At 41.1% G+C, this 23,688-nt stretch overlaps 1 long non-coding RNA gene across 1 annotated transcript; it reads right to left on the bottom strand.

Annotated features, from left to right (window-relative positions):
• Positions 1–15,399: 15,399 nt before the first annotated feature.
• On the bottom strand, positions 15,400–20,720 carry LOC310915703. Its single transcript, XR_014591211.1, has 3 exons — positions 20,689–20,720; positions 20,360–20,534; positions 15,400–16,325 (listed from the first exon to the last, which is right to left on the bottom strand). It is a non-coding gene; the product is annotated as an uncharacterized lncRNA (long non-coding RNA).
• Between the last annotated feature and the right edge of the window lie 2,968 nt (positions 20,721–23,688).

Below are 23,688 nucleotides of genomic sequence, written 5' to 3'. Positions count from 1 at the left end.
GATCTATTGATATGAACTGCAGAGAGGAGAGATAACAGGAAAATCTGAAGCAACAGCCAGAATCTCACAGTCAGCATAGAAGGCTTTAAGGAAAATGACTACTAATGAATCACAGAGCTAAAACACTGAGAATTATACTAAAAACTTCTCCCAAGGGTTTAATTGTTTCTTGACAAGGAACTAAATTCTGTTATAAAACCAGCTGCATTTAATAGTAATGATCATAATTTTATCTCTCATGGTATGTGATAAGATACCTGAGTCTTTAATCAAAACTGAGCATGATCCAGGTTACTGCCAACAGGCAGCTCCTGCTTGCTCTGAAGTAGCCCCCAACTCCTTAGGGCTAAATCTATACTGATGGTAGGACTGGCATGAAACAGCTGCTTACACCAGCTAGCTCTGAACATCTTTATGTTAAAGTTAGATCACAAATGCCCAGTTCTGAATGCTTCTGAGTGCCTGTAATACAAATTGATTTAATTTAGGGTTTGATTTTTATTTATTTATTTCCCACTGGAAATGGGATCTGTGTACTCAGCAGATGCTCAGCTTCTGTCAGGAACTGAACTCTAATTAATTTTCTGTATGTATTCTCTGAGTGGTTTTCCAATGTGGATGAAGCTCTTGAATTTAAAAACACTTGTAAGATCAAAATATCTGAAAATGTGCCTTTTAAAATCGGTTATTATATGAATCAGCACCAAGCTGAAAATAAAATTAGATTATTCAAGAAAAAAGGATCTGCAATCATTCTCCAGATTTATGTTCCTTCACAAATCTAGACAGAAAGTCAGAAATTGGCCAAGTGGGTATAACACTACCTAAATCCAGTAAATGGTTAGATAAGCAGTAAACACACATAAACTGCTGACAGGAAACTTATTAATCTTCTGGTTCGACCTCAGATTTTAAAAAAACACCCCAAACCTCAATTCCTTCAAATCATTGGGCAAATTTATTAGATAAAATTAATACAGGGAACATCTTAGAATGTCTGCCTGTATTTGTGGGGTCAAGTTCTGCCTTCCAGCATGGCTGTGTCTTAGATGTGATCCTCTGGGATCAGCTCAGTGCAAATGTCTGTGAAGAGCTTTGATCAAGGCTCCAGTTGCCCTCACTTAATTTGAAGTCCAAGCAGAAGCAGCAGGCTCTCCAAGCCCCCAAAGCTCTCTGCAGTCAGAGTGCTCAGTGCTACATTAGCACAGTTTTGGGGTCTCCTGCTCCTGTCTACTTAACAGAGACCTTTCAAAAGTGGGAGGTTTTATTTGGGATTGATCAGTGTGTCCTGGGTAGGTGAAATATATACTTTATAAAATGTTTAGCCAAGGCAAATGTAGCACTTGGCACCTCATCCTAACTAAATGGCACATGGAGCCAGATAAAATGCAGAGTAGGAGCTTTTGCCATACTTGTGAATAAAAAACACAAGTCTAGTGGGCATAAAGTCAACTTGTGGAAGTAGACTCTCTCAAAACATCATCCAAGTGTCCAAAAAAAAAAAAAAGGGCTGCAGTTTTTCATATACACTTGATTTGTTGTCCTTTACTGAGGAAAAAAACAACTGAAGGAGAACAGGCTGTGGGGAAAACAGGCTGGGAAAGAGGGAGGTGAGTGCTCTTACTGTGGTCTGATAATGTTTTTCTGTCTTATTAAAAGTAATGAGCTTCTATGAGAAAAAAAAAAAAAAAAAAAAAAAAAAAAAAAAAAAAAAAAAAAAAAAACACCTACCAGGGAAGATTTTTGGCAAGGGATAGAGAGGAAAGTCCCCAGTCTGCCCCTCTGGAGCAGAGCAGGGGCAAGTATGAGTACTACCTACACACTGAATTCAGGAATCAACTCATGCACCATCTTTTTGTTGAAGTGCTGAACAGGTCTCCACCATTCCTTATTTGACAAAGCACATTAACACACTGCTTCATTTCAGATGATGCAAATGGAATAATAAATGGTGATTTCAGTCAACTGACTGGCTGGTGTGTGAGAGAAAAGTGATTGTATTATTCTCCAGTGCTCCACTGTGTTTTTCTATGTTTATTATATAGGTCCCTATATACGTCCCTACTAGTAAGTAATTTATCTTCTTTCTTCATTTTAAAAGCACTTTGAAATGGCAAAAAAGGGTATATATTCTGAACCATATTTAATTTTTTAAAATAAGTCAGGCAACAGCTTTTAAATCTATTGTATTAAGAGTCATATTTTGAGGAGACACTGCTGTTAGCCATGGAGTTGTTCTTTGTTGCAGCACTTCACAGTCAACAGATGAAGTCAGAGTTCTGTAACTGGCAGTAGTGAAGGCTCTAGAAATGTGCCTGACATGTAGCTATCTGCAGATGGTGCTGTTTAGGATGGGAAGCAGGGAATGCCATCAAGAAAGTAGCAACAAAAGAGGGAGCAAAATTCCCACTTAACTTCACTCTCTTTATTCCAGTCTTCATTAAATATAGTAGGTACCATTTCTGGAGAGGAATTTTCAAACAAGTTCCTTTGACTCACAAATCCAAAATCAAAGTAACTGTGAATAACATTTGCAGAAAAGATAAATATTAAATTAGATGCGGGGACATTACAGCATCTGAGCTTCCTTTAGACCTTCAAACTGACCTGTTGGCTTAGGAAAAGAAAAGCACAATTTTCATACTGAAGTAATGAAAGCAGGAGATGTTTAGTATTTCATAGGAAGTATGTTTACTTACAGAGAAAGTGATTTGCTCTAATGACTTCTTAAAGAAGAGCCTCTTACGATATTTCAGTAAACTTAGTTTATTCCAAACAGGCTCGGGACTCAACATGTTTCTGATACAATATTAAATCCAGAGCTCACCCAGCAAAGACAGGTTTGACCAGTCAGTTGGAAAGATGTTCTTAAAGTACATAATTCAATAAAATATGAGCAGGGATGGGGACCAGGAAACCAGTTACTATAATGACACTAACTGCCCTAAGAATTAAAATCAGAACAGAGGGTTTAAAGCAGCACAGATATTAATGGACCATTGAAGAGCAGCTGTGATTGAGAGCACATCCCAATTTCTTGGTGTGATCTGATCAGTAGCAGATACTGCAGATGTGCAGTCAGTGCCTTTCTCTCTCCAGCTGGATGCTGGCTGAGGACCTGCAGGATGGTAATTAACATCTAGCTGTTATTAGCAAGGTTTGCATTAAACATGGAAAAAGAAATGTGAGTGTTAATTTAAAGGAAAAAAAATGCTCAAGAGCTTTTAAACTGCCCCCAATTTTCCTGAAATCAGCAGACCTATGTACCCCTTATTTTAAAAGGCTTAGCCTAAATCTGTAAAGGTACAAGCAAGACAGAAATAAAGTTCTCTCCCCTTATCCCCCCATTTCAGTTTCTCCCAAGGATGTCTGGAAAGATGCTGATGTAGCAAACGTCTCTGGGAGAAGGAGGATGTTTCTGTGTCCAGAAAGCACAGAGGTGCTGGCACAGGAGGAAGTGGTGCCACAGAGCTGGCAGTGCTGGAGGTGAGCTGAGGTGAGCCCAGCCTCTCCCATGCCCTGGCAGGACTGTGTGATGTTTTATCCATTGACAAAATCTTCACGTCACCACAGAGACTCATGGCCTGTGTATAGTTTTCCTGGAGCTGTTCTGGGTGTGATACAAAGCTTGCTGTGAACTTGGCAGTGTGGCAAAACAGCTGTCACCTGCAGGAATCTGTCAGCCCTAAATACTAAAAGGATCTTTTGAAATTGCCTTTGTAATTGCCCTGTTGTTGCATTGAACAGATGCGCAGATTAGAACTACTGGAAAGTCTCTTAAATAAGGTCAAAAAATGCACAACCAAAGAAACAGGTTTAAAACCATTGACAAAATCTTTAAAAATATGATAAAATTAGTTTTGAGCCTGATTCCCCACTGGTGTAGAGGCAGCACCAGCTGATTGCAACGGACCTGACCCAGTTTTCACTTGTACAAAGCCAGAACTTGGTGCTTTAACGCAGCCTTGTCTTGACTCTGAATAGCACCTCTGTGTGTGTGCCTGCAGCAAGTAATGCAACAGAACCATGCTGCAGAGCCAGTTACACTGGCAGTCCTGGCTCTGTATGTTTAGCATCAGGTGCTGTGCTTTCATGTTTATGTGAGGATTTGGGCATGATTTCCACAATGCTGAAAAGAGGTCTTTTATTTTTTTTAAGTAGAGAAGGAGATGGTTGCTGAAGCCCTTCTTGAAGTAAGGTTGGTTATTGGGATGATGTTCTGTCTCCACCCTGCAAAGAAAAGCTGTCTGGAGTTAATGGCAATGGGAATGAGTCAGCCCTGTTGCATCACATCACCCAGCTGCTCCAAGAGGGGGAAAACGTGTGAGAAGGTTTTATATATTGAGTTTCAGTATATGCTTGCAGCACTGCACGATTTATGCATTCTCCTTCCTCTAAAGATATATATCTTCTGCATGGGAAGATTAGCACACAATCTGTTATAAGACCATGCATCTTTAAAGTGTCATACTGCAATATCTTGGGGTGTAAAACTGTTCTTTATTTTGGAACACCCTTTGCCACTCAAAATAGACAAGTTAGCAGATTGACAAAGAGAAGCTTTGAGGTTTTGGTTCTATGAACTCACTGGCCAACACTTCACATGATGCTGTTAATTTCATTGGTCACAAATCAAAGACTGAGGTGTAAAATGGCTTCTGGGCAGATGTTGTGTAAAATGAAATCTTAGTGTGTGAATTTTTTCTTGGCTCATTATTCAAGGCTTGAATCTGATTGCTCAGATGTGGGAAACGTTTGGTGTTCCTCTTAAGACCAGTGAAAGGTGACTTTTCACGTGACATAAGATGTGTTTACTGTTTGCTTGCCCCGTTCACAGTTTTGCCATTTTGCAAACACATTCCTTTTTTAAAATTTCTGTTCCCCCTGAATCTATAGCATGAAAAAACATGATCTATTGTTTTTGATGCCTACTGTGCTCTGTAAACAGTGGTAGGAGGCAGAGTAGATGTGACCTTTCCAGGCTGCTAAGTAACTCTGTATGTTGCAGTATCCTGGAAACTTTAAAACGCTTCTAAATGTGAAGATCACAGCTCATTCACATCTCTAATGAGAGTGGGACGTTTTATGTCTTACTGTAATTGTTTTGGTCCTCAGCCTGCAAGCTGGGTTACAGCAGGTGGCTGAAACACAAGAAAGCAGCCTGAGAAAACATTCAGTGATTCTGACAGTTTTGGCCCATCACAAAACCACTGGACCAAAGCTCCCTCAAGTCACACCAGCCTGCATTTGTGTGTTCTTGGGCTTCCCTTAGTTTGAGTGGGCTACAGAACTGCATTTCCTTGGAGTCTCCATCATCATTCTGACCCCAGTGTCAGCCTCTTATCTCCTCCATAAGGAAGTGTAGGATGAATGCCCCTAGCCTGACTTTGTAGATGCTCCTTCTCCCAGCACTGATTTTCCAATCCCACTGGGTTTATAGTTCACCTCTCAAGGAACAGGTGTTCAAGTCATGCAGGATTTTGAATAAGTGTTCAAGTAATGCATACACGAAGACTGTGCATTCAGTGCGATTTAAGACTGTGCTGTGCATTCAGCACCATGAGCAGAGGGCTTTGGAAAGAAAAAGGGTTAAAATGAAGTTGCTTTGAGACCCATTGCTAGGGTCTGCTGAGGGCCTGGCTGAGGCATCAAACACTGCTTTTGCTTCTACTGAGCAGGAGCCATTTGAGCACAGAAACAGGTTCTGTCCTGAGTGCAGAATCAGTTTCTCTCCTCTTCCAAGTCCTCCTCATCACTTGAAGCCTTGTCTAATTAAATGCAGTGTGCTATCAGTGCCCCAGACCAAGCAAAACCTCTGTGGGGAACTTTGGATCAGCAAAAGTAGTAGTCACATGTCTATGGAAACATCTAAATTTCTGGTTGCTTTCCAGTGCATTTCTGCAAATGGCTGATATTCTGCTTCAGAGCACATAAAAAATTTAAAGAATCACTACATGCTAAGTTAAGAAAAATACAATGGAGTTCTGTGCACTCAGGGAAATTATTGAAGCAATAAAGAATAATGTGTTTGCAGATGAGGCTCCAGAACAAGCAGTGCAGAGCAAATCAATATTGTCATACTTCTTGCCAGATTCAAAATACTTGTGGAAATAGCTACGGAGTGAGAGGAGAAAAGGTTTGTTTCAATCAATCATTCTTGTATAATGCAATATCACAGAGCAAACTAACTCACTTACTAGAGATTTTAAGAGCTTGAAAAGCATTTAATCAAAAACGTTCAGGCATTGTTTATCCTGAAGACTCCTTATAAAGGGAATATGTGGTGGATACTTGACAGGCAAGCTGAACCAGCAAGGTTCTGGACACTTTCCTTGCACATCCTCATGCAAAAAGCTGTGAGTCTGACTTTGTTCAGAGCATCTCACTGCATGTTCAGCCTGTGAAGGAGTGGGAGAAATGCCCAGCTGGGGTGCACTGGCTGGGAGGACCTTGACTTGTGCTGTAACATTTTAATGCAATATTGCACTGGAGTCCAGCTGTGACCCTTTCTCTGCTGTCTGCCAGCTGTTACAGGCACTCAGAGTTAGTGGCCCTGTCTTGGGTAATTTACAGTTTAAACAGTAAGTGTATGTTTGAAGCAGGTGACAGTTGTAATGAAATTAAATGCCCTGCTCAGGAAACTTGTAGTGGAACTGAGAATTAAAACCAGAATTCATGAATCCAAGTCTCCTTTAGAGACAGCACCAAGCTAATGCCGACTCACAAATTTTGGATTAGCATTTCTCCCTGGACCTTGGTGTGATTGAGAGCAGCTTCGGTTAATGTGTTTAGGGTCAGAAGAACATCAAAAAGTGATAACTCATGATACAATAAACAGAGAGAAATACCAGAGCTGTCCCTATAGTATGGTCCAGGGAATGGTTCAGGAGAGACCTTGCAGATGTAGAGCAGCAGACAATGCTCTGAACTTCGGGCTGGTTTATTTAAATGATACTTATTTTGAATGTGTCCATGGAACCTCAATTCACCAGGTGTGAGTTAAGACTAGCTTTTGTAGTTTTCCTGTTTCTTTAAATAAAATCTTCATTAAAAAAAAAAAAAAAAAGAGAGAGAGAGAGTGAGAGAAACATGGTTACATGATCTTTGTCTTCAACTGTACCTAATGATGTAACAGAAATGAGGGTTTCTGTGGTACATACACTCCCTGAAGCAACTTGTGTTTATCTAGAGGATGTGACCGTTTCCCTCTTTTTGATGTCAGTATTTTATTCATGAAAAGGCAGCAATTCTAATTTCATCCAGTTTTCATGTTTTTGAAATACATGTTAATTCTGATGTGGAGCATCAGAATTAACTAATTTTTTTAATGTGAATGTAGAATTGCCATAATTTGTATTTTCAGAACAAAAGGCCATTTTTCTGTTGGACACCAAGATGCATGTGGTCTCATTTGCCCTCTAACTCACATGAAGAGGTTCACAAACTTGGGTCATTTTTCATCCCAGGTGTCCCAGGCTTGGTGAGAACAGGGAACTGAAATGATGCCTCCCTTCATCCTATGATGAACAGCCATCTCACTCTCTATTTATTTTTTTTAAAAAAGAAAACCTCACACCAATTCATTGCTATAAAATATTTAATAAAAGAGTACACTTCTACAAAATCCAATTAAACCAGAAATCTTTTGATGGCTCTAGTCAGACTGTCTTGCTGTTCCCTTGAAGGTCATCTAAAGGCTTGAAGCACTCCAGGTTTTGGAATGAAAACTGCCATCTTTATTCATTTTGAGTAATAGTGGAAGGAACTAGAATTATAAATTGAGATTCAGTTCTTCCTCCTTCAGCTACTGAATCAAAAAAAGTTGTATAAAATGAGATCCATCTTCTGATTACTCAGAACAGAATTTTCAGTCTCTCATAAGGCAGGTCAAACAATGCCCAGAAAGTTTCCCTTCCCTTACTTAGGCCATTAGAGAATTAAATTGATTGCATCATTTTCAGCATCATTTCACAACAGTCAATAGTCCATCTTCCAAATTGCATCAGTGCCTCATACCATAATACCCATATGGAAAACGGAGCAGCTGCCCCTTCCTGATACACAAGGCATTTAAAATTCTCCTACAGAAAATTATTCAAACAAGACAGTAAAATGGCAGCAATTTACCATCTCTTTTCTCCTGCAAATAGATTGTTATGCAAAAATAAAATTATTTGCTGTTTTTCTTTTTTCTTCTCCTGTATGCCTAAACTCACCATTATGTAAAGGAGATTAGATCAAAAGAGGATAGGCATAGTAGCTGTGCTGTCATGGTCAGAGGCACTCACTGAATAAAGCAAAGTCAAGAAGTCAGGTTGGAGGCTGGAAGGAATCAATTCTGACAACGCGCTGCACTGTTGAACTGTTTGTCTTCTAACCTGGAGGTTTATTTAGAGGTAGAAGAGGGAAGGATGGTCAGCCGGGCTGGTGTGCCTTGGGAATGAAACTGGGAAATAGTTTCATATTTCTGGAGGGTTTTTTCCTCCCAAGCTACAGTGCTTTTTAAATAGCTGCTTCACAAGGCCAGGTGTTGTGTTGAGGGAACAAGTTGGAGTGTGGACCAACTTGTTGGAGTCTGGACCAATTTGCAGGGCTGTTGCTTGGCCCACAGCTCTGTCCTGCAGCCCTGAAAGTGTTGCTGCACCACTTGGTGCAAGCATCTCACAGTAACCCCCTTCTGCTGAGACTACTGGCTTACGGCTGAAGGTACTCCTAAGCTGGGAATTTTCCTTTCTAAGTATGTCTACAGGATTTTCCAAAGCAGTGCAAAAGAAAACCTGTTCACGTGTGCTGGCTGAAGATGAAATGATGTCTATGGTAAGGTGAAACTGCTAGCAGTGTGCTTATCTGCTGAGGTGTGATTGACAGGATTTTTAACAGAAATAGGAAGGAAATGCAAAAATTTGCAGCTTGTGGCTCTGCTTTAGTATTTCTTCCATGTTAAGCTTCAAAAGTCTTGAAGAATGTGTGGCAGAGTTTGCTTGGATCTGTTCTGTCTGGTTTCTTTTGCTTTTCTCTTTTTCCCCAAGAGAAATGCTGGCATTTGTTTCTTTTCTTTCTGTAGCAAGACAGAAGGTTATAGTTGCATGAAAGAGTTGGGAAACCATAGCTTATATCTTACTTTGATTTACTGTTGTGATATTACAGGAACATCTGGTTGGAAATTTATCCAATATCACCCATTTTTCTCAGAAACATGGCTTGGTGCTAGGCTGGCAAAGGGAGAAACAGTTCTTTTTTTTTTATCCCAGGTGAACAGGTATTGAAGCACCTGGGGACCATCTGCTTGTTCGGGTCTAAGTTATTCAGACCTCCAACCAATCCTGGGCAATGACTCAGTCAGGTTGCTGCCTGGGGGATAAAGTCTCCTGGTGCCTTACAGGCAGCATTCACTGTTTCCTCGTGTGTGGAAGTTAGGGATGGAGTTCAGGTTCAAGACTAGAGCTGATGAACTTTTCCCACCCAAAATGCATACATTTGGACAGCACAGTATCATTCCTGCCTGTGATTGCAATGTATAAGTGAAGTCCTCGCTCCACAGAAACCTCTGGGGATGCAGATTAAAATCCTCCTGCCAGACCAGCTGGCTGCAGTCACCACATTATTTTGATCCAGACCACTGTAGCAGCCTGGTAGCAGAAAATCTCTTTGGGGACTGAAGTTTGAATAAGGAAAATTGAATTCTTTATTTAGAAAAATCTGATAGTGTATTAACCTGCCAGTTTAGAAGCTACCCACCCCACAGTGAATATAAACATGCCCTTTATGAGGGGGCAGGAACTGTCAGGGACCACTTTATAACTGAAAAAAGCTGCTTCTGCAAGCACTATCATCTGTTAAATTGTAGGATTACCATTTGAGGTGATACTCTGCTTGACTAAGCCATCATTTCAGACATGAGGGCAGTTATTTCTGATAAGGTTGCTTGTAACAATTGAAACCACGTAACTTCAATTTTCCTGGGAGTTAATAAACAGCCAGAGAACAGTTCTCTGGGAGGTACAAAGCCAGTGACCATATCCATTTTCCTACAGCTACTACCTGACCTCTCATTTTCCCAGAGGCACATCTAGGCTCACACAGCACTGTTTCTGTATCAATCTGACTAGGACAAATTTGTTACTCCAGATCTCCTCCACCTTAGATCAGTGGATGACGAAGGATGTTGAGTCCTCTCAGAAAACATGAGGCTCTTTCTTTTCCTGAGTATTTGACTGGAGCTGACAGTGGCTGACATTTACCAGCAAGTGGAATGTATCAAAGACCAGGTGAGAGAAATGAGAGGTGTGCAGTGCCTGGGAGTGTACTGTGTGTTTTTGGTAACAGAGGTTCCCTGAGTATGAATATTATGTGGTGGTTGAATCCATAGAGTTTGTTCCAAAGGCCTGCAGAGATTTCAGCACAGGTTTTGCACAGCTGAGAGCAGCTATTGTGGTTCAACCCTAGACAGAAACTCATCCCCATGCAGCTGCTCACTCCTGCCAGTGGGACTGGGGAGAGAATCAGAAAGGGAAAAGTGAGGAACTCGTGGGTTGAGATAAAGACATCTCAGCCTAATAGGTAAAGCAAAAGTCACACACTCAAGCAAACCAACACAAGGAGTTCATTCATGCCTGCCCAAGGGCAGACAGGTGTTCAGCCATTCCAGGAAAGCAGAGCTCCATCAGATGTAATGGTGAGTTAGGAAGACAAACATCTTCAATCCAAACATTCTCCCCTTCCTTCTTCTTTCCCCAGCTTTATACACTAAGCACAGCACCATACTGTCTGGAATATCCCTTGGGTCAGCTGGGCTGCACTCCTTGTGCACTCCCAGCCTCTCTGCTGGTGAGATGGGCTGAGGAACACAAAAGGTCTTAGCTCTGTGTAAACACTGCACAGCAATGATGAGAACATCTCTACACTATCAACTTTGTCTGCAGCAAAAATCCAAGACATACAGCTACTGTGAAGAAAAGTGCCCTGACCAACAGCAGCAGAGCAACTGAGCGCCCTTTGGTCCTGGAAAACCTGGAGATCACAACTGTGTTTAGTGTCAGTGGGTGAAGGTATCAATTCAGATTTTAAATGCTGCCATCCTGCAAATGAGAAGTAGTAGGCTACAGGTTTGGAAGGATTTGCTTTTTCCTGCCCTAGGTGAGCTGTCAGACAGAGGCAGGCAAAGTATCTGTGGGTTTTCTGCTCATGGTGACCAGCAGCCTGAATGCCTCACCAGTCACTACTGGTGAGGCATCCACATCCACAAGCGTCCTGCTCCTAGGCTGTTGTTTCAATTTTTAAAAGCTTTCTGGACTGCATTCTGTGTGCTGCTGAGCTCTGATTGAGAACAGAGCCTGAAACAAATTGGAAAGTGTAAATGATGTGACATCCTGCAAAAAACTGCTGTGACCTCAACAAGGGTCTTCATGGCTCTCCAGGTGAATTTATCTACTCCTCCAAAATAAACAGGGTGAGATTATCTGTCATGCTCAGCTTCCCTAAGAAGCAGGTGGAGAGATTATATCGTGTATCACTGTCAGCTGTATCATGCCCCTAAAAAGGTGAAATGTTTGCATCTTCTTGCTGATATTATCAGCCTTTACCTTAACATCCAGAACTACCATTATTTCCAAAAAATGTATTTGTATTGACCAGTAGAAACATTTACCATTTGCAAACCTACAGATTCAAATACAATTTCTTGCATTTTGTTACTTTAGTCCAAATGGCACTTCCCTTTAATAGCATTCCCAATAGTCTGTATCAGAAATTATAAGCTGTAGACTGCTTGTTCTTTGAAGTTTGGCAACTTTGCATCTCTGTAAATGTTCTGCCAACTTGTAGACTACATGTGGTTCTTTCCTTCAGGCTTTTTTATATTGTGGTTCATCCTTTAACAGCTTCTTTATATTTAAGAACACGTAAAGACACACCCTTGCAGTGAGTTTTTCATCTTAACTCAGAAAAGCATTGCAGCCTTCTTGCTATTTTTTTATACATTTAAATGAAAATTGGTGCTCACTGCTAGAGCACAGCTGCATTAGCTGGTCACTCATGGGATCTTTTGATAACTTTATTGGGGGGAGAGGAGTTCTGGTTTTGGCCTTCCTTATGCTAGCCTCATTAGGAACAGGAGTTGATGTAAGTGACAGCTGCTGTATGTAATGTGTACCTTCACTGTTATATCTGTTAAAGAGGGAATGTTGTACTCAAACTATGTCATTGCCACATGTAGCTTTCTGTGCATCCCTCATGCTGTGCTGTTTATCTGCAAAACCTGTACCATCCAAAAGGGGCAAAGTTATTACTGATAAAGGACTATCAATATATGCTCTTATGTTATACTCTTGTTACGTTCCTTGTAATGTGATTGTTTCACTACTGTTGTTGTTATGTATTGCTCTTTCTTTTTGGACTCAATTTTGGCAGGGAAATGCTGACTGTACCGTGCCTACATGACACATATGGCAGATATAGTGCTTGGGAATGAGATAATAAACATCTTGTTTCAGAGTACAGGAATTATATTTTTACAAGTTATTCTGAAAAAATAATGGATTTAGGGATCTACTACACAATTCAGGAACATAAGTTTATGTTGAAAGTGTTGACCTGGACACCAGTTTGAATTTCTGTGTGGCTTTCTCAGCTGCTCTTTAACTTTTGCAATGATGAAACAGTTCCCTGAGGCCAAATGCTGTTTGCAATTTTGTCCCTCACCCTAAAAGTCACAAGGGCTGCTCAGAACTCAGAGTAGAAACAGTGATGAAAAATGTGCTTGCTTTCCCAAAGCTGGAAAACTCTCTGTCCCCCTGTTGCCATGGTAACACCTCCATCCACATTCCTTCATCACTGCTCCCTATTACCTTGCTCTACCACTGTCTCAAAGCAATCATTGTCTTTTCCTATCCCTGTGCTGAAGCAAGGAGAAAAAATATGTAGAAACTGAAGAAGCAGCCATAAGCAAACAGAGGCAGGTTCATTCTGGATACAAAACCATCAAAGTGATTAGCCCTGAGGACAGGATAGTCAGAAAAAGAGGAACAAATTGTTGATTTGAAAGTGCAGCTCTGATTCTCATCAAGTAATGCATTGCATAACTTATAGGCTGATGGTCAACAGATCATTCTGTGACATAGCTGCTTCTGTTTATGTCCCTGAAATTTGGGGTTGTTTAGAAAGTGATTGCCTGAGATTTCTCTGTCTGGGTTATGGTTGACCACCTGGCCAAGCTAAAGGGTTTGTGACAGAAAGCAGTTTGGCTCAAGACTGTAGAAACAACTGTGGAGGGGTTTAAGATGAAATGCCACTTCCCAGAGGATCTATTCTCCAAAGTGATGCCCAATAATTTAATTGAAATGGGCTGGACCTGTGTGGTTGAAGCTTCAGTTTGTACCTGGTGATCTGCCTAGCAAACTTTCCTTGTAGGTACTATTTATGCCACCCAAATTAGTGTATGTGTGCTAGTTCCTGATTGAAATGAATTTTACAGGGGTGTGATCTTCTTCATACAGACCTGTCTGTTCCTCTGCTTTTGGTGTAGCTGGCTAGAAGTGAAATGTTTTTGGCATGCCCATGGCCCATGCAAATGAAGTGTGGGCTATGTCTTATTTTGATGCAAAGATTATCCCACATAATTACAAAGTTCTACGGTTATCTACCTTTAATTAGAAACACTGAACATTATCTGTTGCAAAGTGGATAATTACAGTACTTCTAACTAAAACCCACTTGTCGGTGTCTTGTGGAATGAGAATGAGGGCTGTTCTCCCATTCCTGAGATGAACATTTTCCCTCTCATGGCTTGAGTCAAGGATAGTGCCGTCATGGGATGTCATAATCTCTCAGCTGTACTTGGTGTTTATCCTGACAACATGACAATGCTGTACTTGATTGTACTTGGGAAATAACCCAGCAGAGCCTGGTGTAACATTTCCTCAATGCATACTACCCAATTTTAATGGCAACTCCACAATCAGAAAAATTTCAGGGAACTGTTTTTTTATCCTATTGACAGTTTTCGCTTCAGGTTTAGCTGAAATGGTCTCTGCTGCCTGTCGCTTTTCTGGGGTTCAATAAAACTGCACTAAAACTGTTTCCCCAAAGTAGAGGCTTTTTAAATCATGCTAAAATAATTCCATAGTGGAATCCAGAGGCTCTTCCCAGCAATGGTCAAGGGAGGCTTGCATTGATAGTTGGTCCTCCATGTGTGAGGTGTCTGAAGTAGAAAAGGGCTGCATTTGGGACTGGATGCAGAAGTAGCCAACAGCTGAGCTTCTCCCCTCTTGCAAAACCATTTTTTTCTTTTCTCTTCATACATTTTTGACCTAGCTTTGAAAAATGCAGAGAGAGCAAAATCAGCTGTAACTTTGCTGCCTGTATTTGAATCTTCCTCCACCTACAAAGAATTCATTTGTACAGAAGTGAACCTTGGTCACCCATAACATACTCTCCACTGGCATCAGTATGTGACTGCCTTTGAAGATCAACCTTTCTGTAAGCACAAGTGCATCATCCTTCCAGCATACCAGGTTAACCCCAGGAACAGGGGAGAAGATGCTAGAGCCAGGATCCTAAAATGGTAGTAAAGGAAATAATGGTAATGAAAATACAATAGAGAAGAACTGGGCAGACCTTGGAAGTCATCCAAAATAGGAACATCTTGGAGGAACAAGCCAGTGGGATATTAAAAAGAGCAAAAATCTAGCCCATGCAAAATGGCTGGTTTAGTAGGATCAGGAAGTTGTCCAGGGATATCACCCTTGCTGTGAATTTGTTTTATCAGGACCGTAGTTCAGTAAAGATGGCTGAACTGTGTCTTTTCTGCAAACACCAGAGAGTCATTCTTTAAACTGCAGCCTGGTCTCACGACAGACATAGCAATGCTGTGTTTGCAGCTCCTCCATGCATTATTAACACTGGAGCTCTGTTGTAGTGGTGTGTTTTCATGTGAGGAATTCAATTTGACCAATGCCCCAATTATCTGGCATTTCCCATACAACACATTTTGATGTAAGTCCAGTCAGTTGTTTCAAATCTGTAGAAAGGGGCAAAATATTTTTTATACTCTTGGAAAAGACATTGTTGTGATTTTATGCATTGACATGCAGTTACAACTTGGGCATAGTATGGCTTTGGACCGAGGTCAAGATATTTTCGGTTTTACTTCTCAGATTGAACCTTTTTCTTGGTTTCAGATCTGTCAGACCAGTTCCAACTGGCCAAAGCTACACCCGGCCTAAATAGCTCAATGTCAGCGTTAATTAACTGGCAGTCCCTGGTTAATTGTGTTGTGTGAAACTGCGCTGGCACTCCAGCTGCTCTGGCACTCTGCTGGTCTCTCTGGCCGCCTCAGAGCTGGGGCTGTGTGTTCTGTGCAGGCACAAAGGATCTGGTACATCTCCATCCCTTTTCCTCCCATGGGCGTGGATGTGCCTGTGACCCTCGGGGTGCCCGTGGGGTGCCACAGGCGCTGGTTTCTCTCCCAGACGCTCCGTCCCGTGGTGATGCAGGTCCAAGCCCGGGACAGGATGCCCGGACATCCCAGACAGGTGGCGGTGGAGCCCTGGGAATTCTGCTGGAATCGGGATCTGGCTCCCGGGAAGCTGCGGTCGCCCTTGCTCCCCCCTCACCTGCTGGCGCACCCCCAAAGGCTGCCGAGTCCTGGACAGAATGATTGAACAGAATGGTTGTGCAGAATGATTGTACAGAATGACTGTACAGAATTACCGTACGGAATGATTGTATAGAATGGTTGTACAGAATGGTTGTACAGAATGATTGTACAGAATGATTGTACAGAATGGTTGTACAGAATGGTTGTACAGAATTACTGTACAGAATGATTATACAGAATGGTTGTACAAAATGATTGTACAGAATGATTGCCTTCAGCTCCTGTTGTTCACCACTCAACATAATTTTCCAAAGCCACACAGCCTCATTTTGCACCTTTGACCATATGATTGAAATATGCCATCAAACTAGGCTTGAATAAATTAGTAGGAAGAAGGCCATAGAAGAATAAATGTATTTGGGGAAGGATATTGCATGTTCTCAATATAAATGAGAATTTGTTCAGTTCAGAAAAAAACCCAGTAGCTCTTGATCAGAAGAGAAGATTTCAGGTTGCAAAATTTCAAAATTAAGAGGTTCGTTTATCACAAGGGATGTTCTTTTCATGTGTTGCAAATTATGGTTCACTTTCACCAATGAGTGTTCCTTAGAAGACCATCTTCCTTGTCTTGTATGAAGTCCTCTAGTTGCTGGGGGAGCACATCCTTCAAATTTCCACACCAGTGTGTTCTCTGAGGAAATGACCTAAGAATACTTATGCCAAGCAGCATCTTAGTCAAAGGGTTCCAAGTAGAAAAATACACAGACAAAATTGCAGAAAAGATTGTCGATAAAGTGAACATTTAAAGGTGTCCAGTCTCTTCTTTCAATGAGTCTTAATAAAGGATTACATGGAAATTATTAAGGACTAGAACAAAAACAGTTTAGACTAGAGTATGCATTTCATGCCAGTTAGAAAGCTCTTACAACCCACACTTGCTCTTACAAAGACTGTAATTGCCACCCTTAAACCAAGTATTCCCAGAGGCATCTGATGCTGTGCAGCCAGGCTAAAACAGTGGTACAGATTCTTGCAATGTGCTCAGATTCTTCCAAGAAAATGTGATTTCTGGGCAAATACCTCAGTCTGTTGAAGTTACTACACTTTGGCCAAGAGCTGTTTAAGAAAAGGATCAGGGTATGTGGAAGAGGGTGGGTTTTCTTCCTGACTCAGCAAATATCAGTGCTCTGGAGGCAAGGCAGGCAGAGGCCCACCAGTGTCAAACTAGGTGAGGGGAAAGGATAGTTAACTAATCTTTATGGACTCTTTCATCTGTTCCTGGTCTAAAAGAACTGTATTTCTGGCAATCATTGGTGATGTACCCTGGCACACAGAGGCTGGAGGGAATGCTGACCCAGGGTGCTGGTTTGGCTCAGGACTCTGTTAGCATGTGGTGTGGGTGATAAGAAATAACCAGCATCTTCACAAAAATGACAAGGTCAGAGGAGGAAAATTTAGGCAGAATTCACAGATTACTTCAGTCTATAAAATACATGCTTTGAAAAGCTCAGGCTTCAGCCATGGTCCTTCAGCCATATGTCCTTAGCCTCTGCTGACTAGTAATGACTCTATGTTGTACTTGGCAAGAAGGCAGCATTTGTTCAAGGGGGCTCTTGCCAGCTGTGCTGGAGAAAGTGCTTTTCAACAGGATTCCAATTAAATGCTTTATTAATATTTATTATTCACTGGTTGCAGTTATTGGTAACATGCATTTGCCCAGGAGAGCTCAAATGAAATACAGCATGTTGTTTCTTCCTGGGGAGGGGGAGAAAATTATTTTTTAGCTGTTTGTGTTCACTGTGTGGCATTTAAGTGGTGATGCAGGTCCAGTGTGTGTGAATAGTGAGGGTTCCTGTGCAGTAAATTCCCCAGGCAGGACCTGGTGAGGAGCAGCTGGCAGGCTCTGGTGGAAAGGCAGCACCGCCTGTTTGTTCAGCAGCAAGAGGAGGGGGCAGCAGTGCTGGCACAGCTTCAGCTCTGTCAATGTTTCACAGAAAGCAAATATTTCCAAGGTCAGAATATTTCCATCCTCAGAAACTGCAAACTGAGGACACACTGGGCAATATGTGACCCCAGTGGTGCAGTACACAGCTGCCTGCTCCAAAACCAATGGCAGAGCTGCCTTTGGCTTGGCCCCTCAGTCGTGTCATTTCCCAGATGTGGTGAATCAAGTGTGAAACGTGAGCAGTGAGATGCTCCTGGAATCCCTCTGAGTTGGCCACAAGCTCCAGTGAATGACTGACAGCTTGTGTGAGGCTCCTGATGCACAGCATCAACAGCGTGGCCACAAGCACAGGGGACAAAGGGGTTTAAAGCTTTTCCCACAGCAAAGCTTCAAATGAACACAGGCTCCTTGCCCCTGTCACAGCTGATTATAGCAAGCATGGTTTTCAAATATCTGAGCTGAGTAATTTCCACTGGTCCAGCTCCACTTGAGTTAACACGAGCACATTTTTGTAAACATGTGAGTTGTTACTTTTTGTTAATATATTTGGATTAAATCATTGTGGCCTTGGAGCAAACTCTCCTCTCTTCACTATCAGGAGCGTGGGAGAAAGGAAAGACAAGTGTCAAACTTCCTAAAAAGTTTGACAATGCAATTCTCTGAATGAAATGCCTGAAATACTGGCTTTAGACCCTTACCTCTGATTATCCCATCAGTCTTCAAGCATATAGCACACATCTATTTCTACCAACAGGAGTTTCTGACATCCAAGCCAGACCTTTTGATTTATACCAATTATGCCACTGCTACACATGAAGGGGATTTTTTTTTTTTAACAGTTGGTGCATTTGTTTTGTATTTGTATTAATCCCTTTTAATGTATTGTTGTTATGCTAATGCCAGCTGAAAGTAATTCCAGGGAAATGAAGCTAGGATTAATCCATTGTAAAGAGGAAAAGAATTATTATAGTTCTCATTAGGATTGATTTTTTTTTCCTGTTCATCTGAGCATCTATGAATTATTGCCAAATTTGAACATTTTTCTTCTCCAGGATTTAAGAACAGAACTTAAGGAGATGAATTTCTATCTGCAAGGTGCTCAAAGTTTGTATTTTAAGGCAGAATAGGCTATCATTGAACAAAAAACACAAGTCAGCATTTCCTGGGGATGGTTGAAGTTTATCCCTTTTTTGTACTACACTTTATGATGATTTTTATAAATAAGATGCCTAGCTGAGAGTGTTGCTTCTGCTGATCCATATTGATAACCAAATCATTTTGACAGTGCAGATTAAAACAGCTCCATTGCTGGTATGCATTCATATCTCTTTACTTAGTCCTGTCTGTCTTAATTGATAGGGCTTATTTATGTGCATGAGGAGATTATTCATGTGAGTGGGCCGTTCAAAATATTGGTATTCATTTACAGAAACAAGTTTGGCTAATAAATATTGATTTTTAATTTTTTATGGTTTTAAGTAATATTTAGAATGTCTGAGCACGGTTATAATGATGTACTCTTAAAAATTAATCAGATTCAATTCATGTTTAGACTAAGATAAAAGTGTTTGACTTAGCAAAGCTTAAGGAAGTGATTGCATTTCACACACTTAGGGCTCAATTCTCCTTGTGACACTTTAAAATTTTTGTTCCAGGGATATATTCTGTAGCTGACTTGGGTCAGAGGGAGAATAAGGTGCCAGGCCACTTGTTTAGCACCATGGGCTCCTTCTGCCATGGGCAAGACTTGAAGGAACTCAAGTCAGTAAGAAGGCAGAATTTTGACCAAGGAAGAGATGTGATTCAAGCAGGCTTTTAGCACATGCTTTATGAAGTAGATTTGCAGTTCTTGTCATGTGTCAGGGCATGGCATGTGAGTCTGCACTCAGCCCCTTGGCTTGACATCACATCTGAGAGAGTTTGGAACAGAACATCATTTGCTGAGATGTCACATGTTTTCATTAAAATGTAATCTTGCACTTCATAATAGGACAGATAGCATTTTCAGGATTGAGCCTTGTATACAGTGGGTAGACACAGTGAAAATTAATTTTTTTTCATTATCTTGAATGGTAAACCCATCTGCCAGATACAGATTGGTGCTGAACATTGCTTGCTCTATTTTTCTGGAAGGAAACTAATTAAAAGATTATAGCTTCTGTGTTTAATAGTTGTTCAAAATATACTGGTGGCGCTGGTTGCCATTCAGATTTCATCATGTTGCAAGCAGCAAAGGGGAAGCACACTGACACTTTCCTCTCTTTGGGATTCAGTTCATCTCATTCTCTTCCTAATCTGATTTCCCAGGATATCAAATGAAGGCTTCTGTGTGTTAATGAATGCCCAATGTCATATGAAAGTCAAATGAAACCCAATATCCAGCAGTGATCAGGTTTACTTTGCCCAGGGTCCCACTGGGAGTGTCCCAGAGAACTCGTGTTTGATATCCAAAGGAGAACTGACTTCAGTATGTGTGAGAGAGGTGTACTAAAACCTCAGTGTTCAAATCGACAGGTCATTGTTTCTGTGGTATTTGTAAATGAAGTCCTCTTAACAAGGGTGCTGAGAAACACTTACTGTCAACTGCAACCCATACTGTCCAGCTGGAGCTTCCACCCACAGCAAATTTAGCTTGAACTCTTTAAAACCATCCCCTCTTTTCCTCATGCCACTAAGTGACAGTATGATTTTGTTTCTGCTGTATTGCAGTTCTATCAAAAATTTACTCTGTACTAAAAACATGAGAATTAAACTTGGCATCTTCAAAGAAGAATTTTGCTTCAAGTAGTAATAACTCATCTGTGGTTCCCATCTCTCACCTCTACCATGCTGACTTTTCAGCTGTAGTTTTCCTGTACAGCTTTCAGCTCCTTCTCCCCATGTAGGTGATGTTTCTGGCAGAAAACCTGAATGTGTGGAGTCCATCTGGCCCCTGGTCTTCACCAATTTCAGACAGTCTCAGCTCGAAACAGCTCAAAAAACCAGATCCAAGACCTGCAAAACCAGGGTAGACCATAGGGTGGTCTAGCACTGAACATGGTTCCACAAGAATCCTCTTCCATTACGTGGATTTAATTGCATTCCCAATGAACATCAATCCCAGCAGAGATTAAACTGGCCCATGGGGAATCAATATAAACTGTTTTACCTTCTGTGTCTCCTCATCAGTGAAGACCAGCCGACAGCCTCCTGAGATGTGGTGCATGTGGAGCACTATTTATTTGCAAGAACTGTGAAGTAAAGAAGTTAATAATTCACCTTAAATCTCAAAGTGTGCTTATTTAATTACATGCTGCAACCTGGATAGCAAAGAAGCCACCTGTCATGAACTGCACTTTTTAGCAAACCATCATAATATGTAAGAGGTCCAGTACCTTAAAACTGTCCCTCTTTTGTTGACAGGTGTGACAGGTGAGGGTTAGGAGGTCTCCACGCTTTCTCTCAGTGCTGTATCCTTCACTGCAGTGATGGAGCCTCCTTCCATTCAAATGGGTGTTCCCTCCTTTTCTAAATTTTCCCCGTTTTTTCCCTTGCTTAATAATCATATAAGAAAGTGATTATTAGCATTAATGATTTGGAAACAGAGATTTTGAACACCTGTTTCTGAAATGAAATTCTGGTTAGTGTTCTTCCTTCCCTGAAACCTGAAAAGGTTTTCAGAATTATTTCTGCTTTATCTGGTCCTTGCAGGAAGAAATTACTATTGTCCAGCAGTTTCACCTGTCTCACTTTAGTATGGGAGGAGTGGTTAAGGGACCTCAGGTAATTAAAATGTGAGTCACATTTGTGACTTTGTGTGTTGCCTAAGGTATTTTCCTAACTGGAATTAAATTATATCTCTATTTCTGCATTTTTTACTGCTTGATAATGAAAAAATCATGAACTGTGCCTTGCTGCCCTGCTGGGCACAGCCCCTAGCTGCAATGACTTGTTCTGAAGATCACTCCAGGTATGCTTTTTGCAGTGTTAGACCCTTCCTTTTGGGAGCAGTTAATCTTTGAAAACAAGAGGGCTGTTTTGGAGAGCAATCAGTTGCAATCTCGTTGCAGACCTTTTTCAGATAATGCTGTTTTGTACTTGATCTGTTTGCCATGGCATACACACCTTTCCAAAGAAGAGCAGTTTTATTAATAATAAAGTATTGTTTAAGTAAAATTGACAGTATTTTAAGAACCTGTGAGAGGTGATCCCAGTAAAACCAGAAGTTAAATTTGATTCAGAAGAGAAGTCACACATAACAAGCAATGGATACTGAATTCTTTACTTTTTTTTTATTCAGGTCTGTGTTCACTTGAGATGAGTCATTCTTCCAGTGAGCTCCTTCCAGGAAGGATTCCCCACAATCCTCAGAATTTTCTCTTTCTATGTACTATTAAAGTTATTTCTCTGTTATTACAGTTTCCTTTTGGCTGAAATCCTCTTTGATTCCTCCCAAAGGATCCTTTTAAAAAAGGAAATGGAAAAGGAAAATTACTTATTACAAATGTTCACAAAGACAATTACTCTCTTAATTCTTAAAAAACCCTAACATTTTAAGATTAGTTGAAATGCAGATCTTGTCAACCAAGGAACTTGAGGTCTTGTTAATGAGGTCAGAAATAGTGCAGCTGCTGCTAAAATGTGCTTTGTTTTCAAACCTTTTCACTGGTTTATGGCAAAGCTTAGATGAAGTTTTGTGTGAAGATTTAATATGAACTTAGAACACCACATATGCTGATGGGCACAAGATGTCTTTCTTTGGCAATCTCAAAAGAAACTATCCTATTTGTCTTGTTTGTGTGTTTGTGAACACCCTGAGGTGAAGATGAAGAATTACTTCAAGAGGAGAGTTCATATTGAACACTGTACTGCAAATGGTCTAATATTGCAATCTTCTGAGAAAATTTGGTGGGTGTCAGATTAGGGTGGAAAAAGTGAACAGATGAGAAAATGGCAATTACTTACCCCTTTTGCTACACAGAGAATGGTTTTGAATGGTATTTTCTAAGCTGACTTTTTTACTTATTCTTTCATGTGAAATAAAGCACGAAGAGACAACAGAATATACAGAGCTCAAATGTTACATATAAAAGTCTGTGTGTAGAACTCAACAGATCTGCTTGAAACACAGCACTAAGGAACATGCAAGAGGCAGACACAAGGTGTAGGCTCTGGGTATGGGTATATTCAAGCAGAATTGTGCAATGACTGGGCAAAGATGTGCATCTGGTCCTGCTCTGCAGCCTTTTGTGTCCCAGTACTAGTTAAGTCATCTCTCTCCATCAGTAACAACACACTGAAGCACTGAAGGCAGGAGAAAATTAAAGCCTTTGGTGGAAATAAGTCTGAAAACTCAAAACTGTTTCTCCACCCACAGACAGTTTTCCTACTACCTGAAAAGACTGACAATAACAATTGCTACCCTGTGGTTCTACTTCATTTCTGGGCAGAAAGGGCCCAGGATTCTTACACTGGGCGGACAGTGTCTCCATTTACATGTCAGGATTTTTTCTGTTGCTTGTATTTCTCTGTGTGGAGATCAGCCACATTGTTCACTTACCATGCGTCTTTTTGCTGTGAAGTGTCTGTGATTAAATAACAGGCAGCTGTGGGACAGCAAACACTTCTCTGCTCTGATTTACAGTAGAGAAGAAAGGGTCAAGGAACTGGGCAAAATTCACAACCAGGTTACTCAGAGAAGGGACATCATCTGCTCTCAGTTGCATCCTTGTTTTACAAGGAAGAGAAGCTGCACTGAATGCAGCAGAATGAGGTGGGCAATGGAGATTTGAACAACTCTAGCTACAACTTACTGACACTTACTTAGCTGGAGCTTTTTTTTTTTTTTTTTTTTTTTTTCTTCCCAGCTAAACTGGTAAACAAGTGTTGCTGCACACCTGTGAGGGTGCAGGCTCCTCCTTTCTGCCATGCAGTGCTTACTGCCAGTGTTGATGTAGTGACTCAGGGGTAACATGAGCAGCGGGAGATGAGGGGTTTGTGTGACAAAAACAAGGATGTGAGTGGGTGCATCCCTGCCAGGCTGTGGTACGTGACTGCAGCTGCTGTGGGGATGGAACCAGCTATAAACTGGAAAGAACCACCCCAGCGCTGGCAAGAGCAGGGCCCCAGGATACTGCCTGTGCTACAGCCAGCTCAGGAATGTCTCCAC

The sequence above is a fragment of the Zosterops lateralis genome (assembly GCF_965231275.1).
Source record: "Zosterops lateralis genome assembly, chromosome: 15".
NCBI classification, from domain to species: Eukaryota; Metazoa; Chordata; class Aves; order Passeriformes; family Zosteropidae; genus Zosterops; species Zosterops lateralis.
Note: the sequence above shows the minus strand (reverse complement) of the source record. Positions and strands in the feature narration are given on the sequence as shown.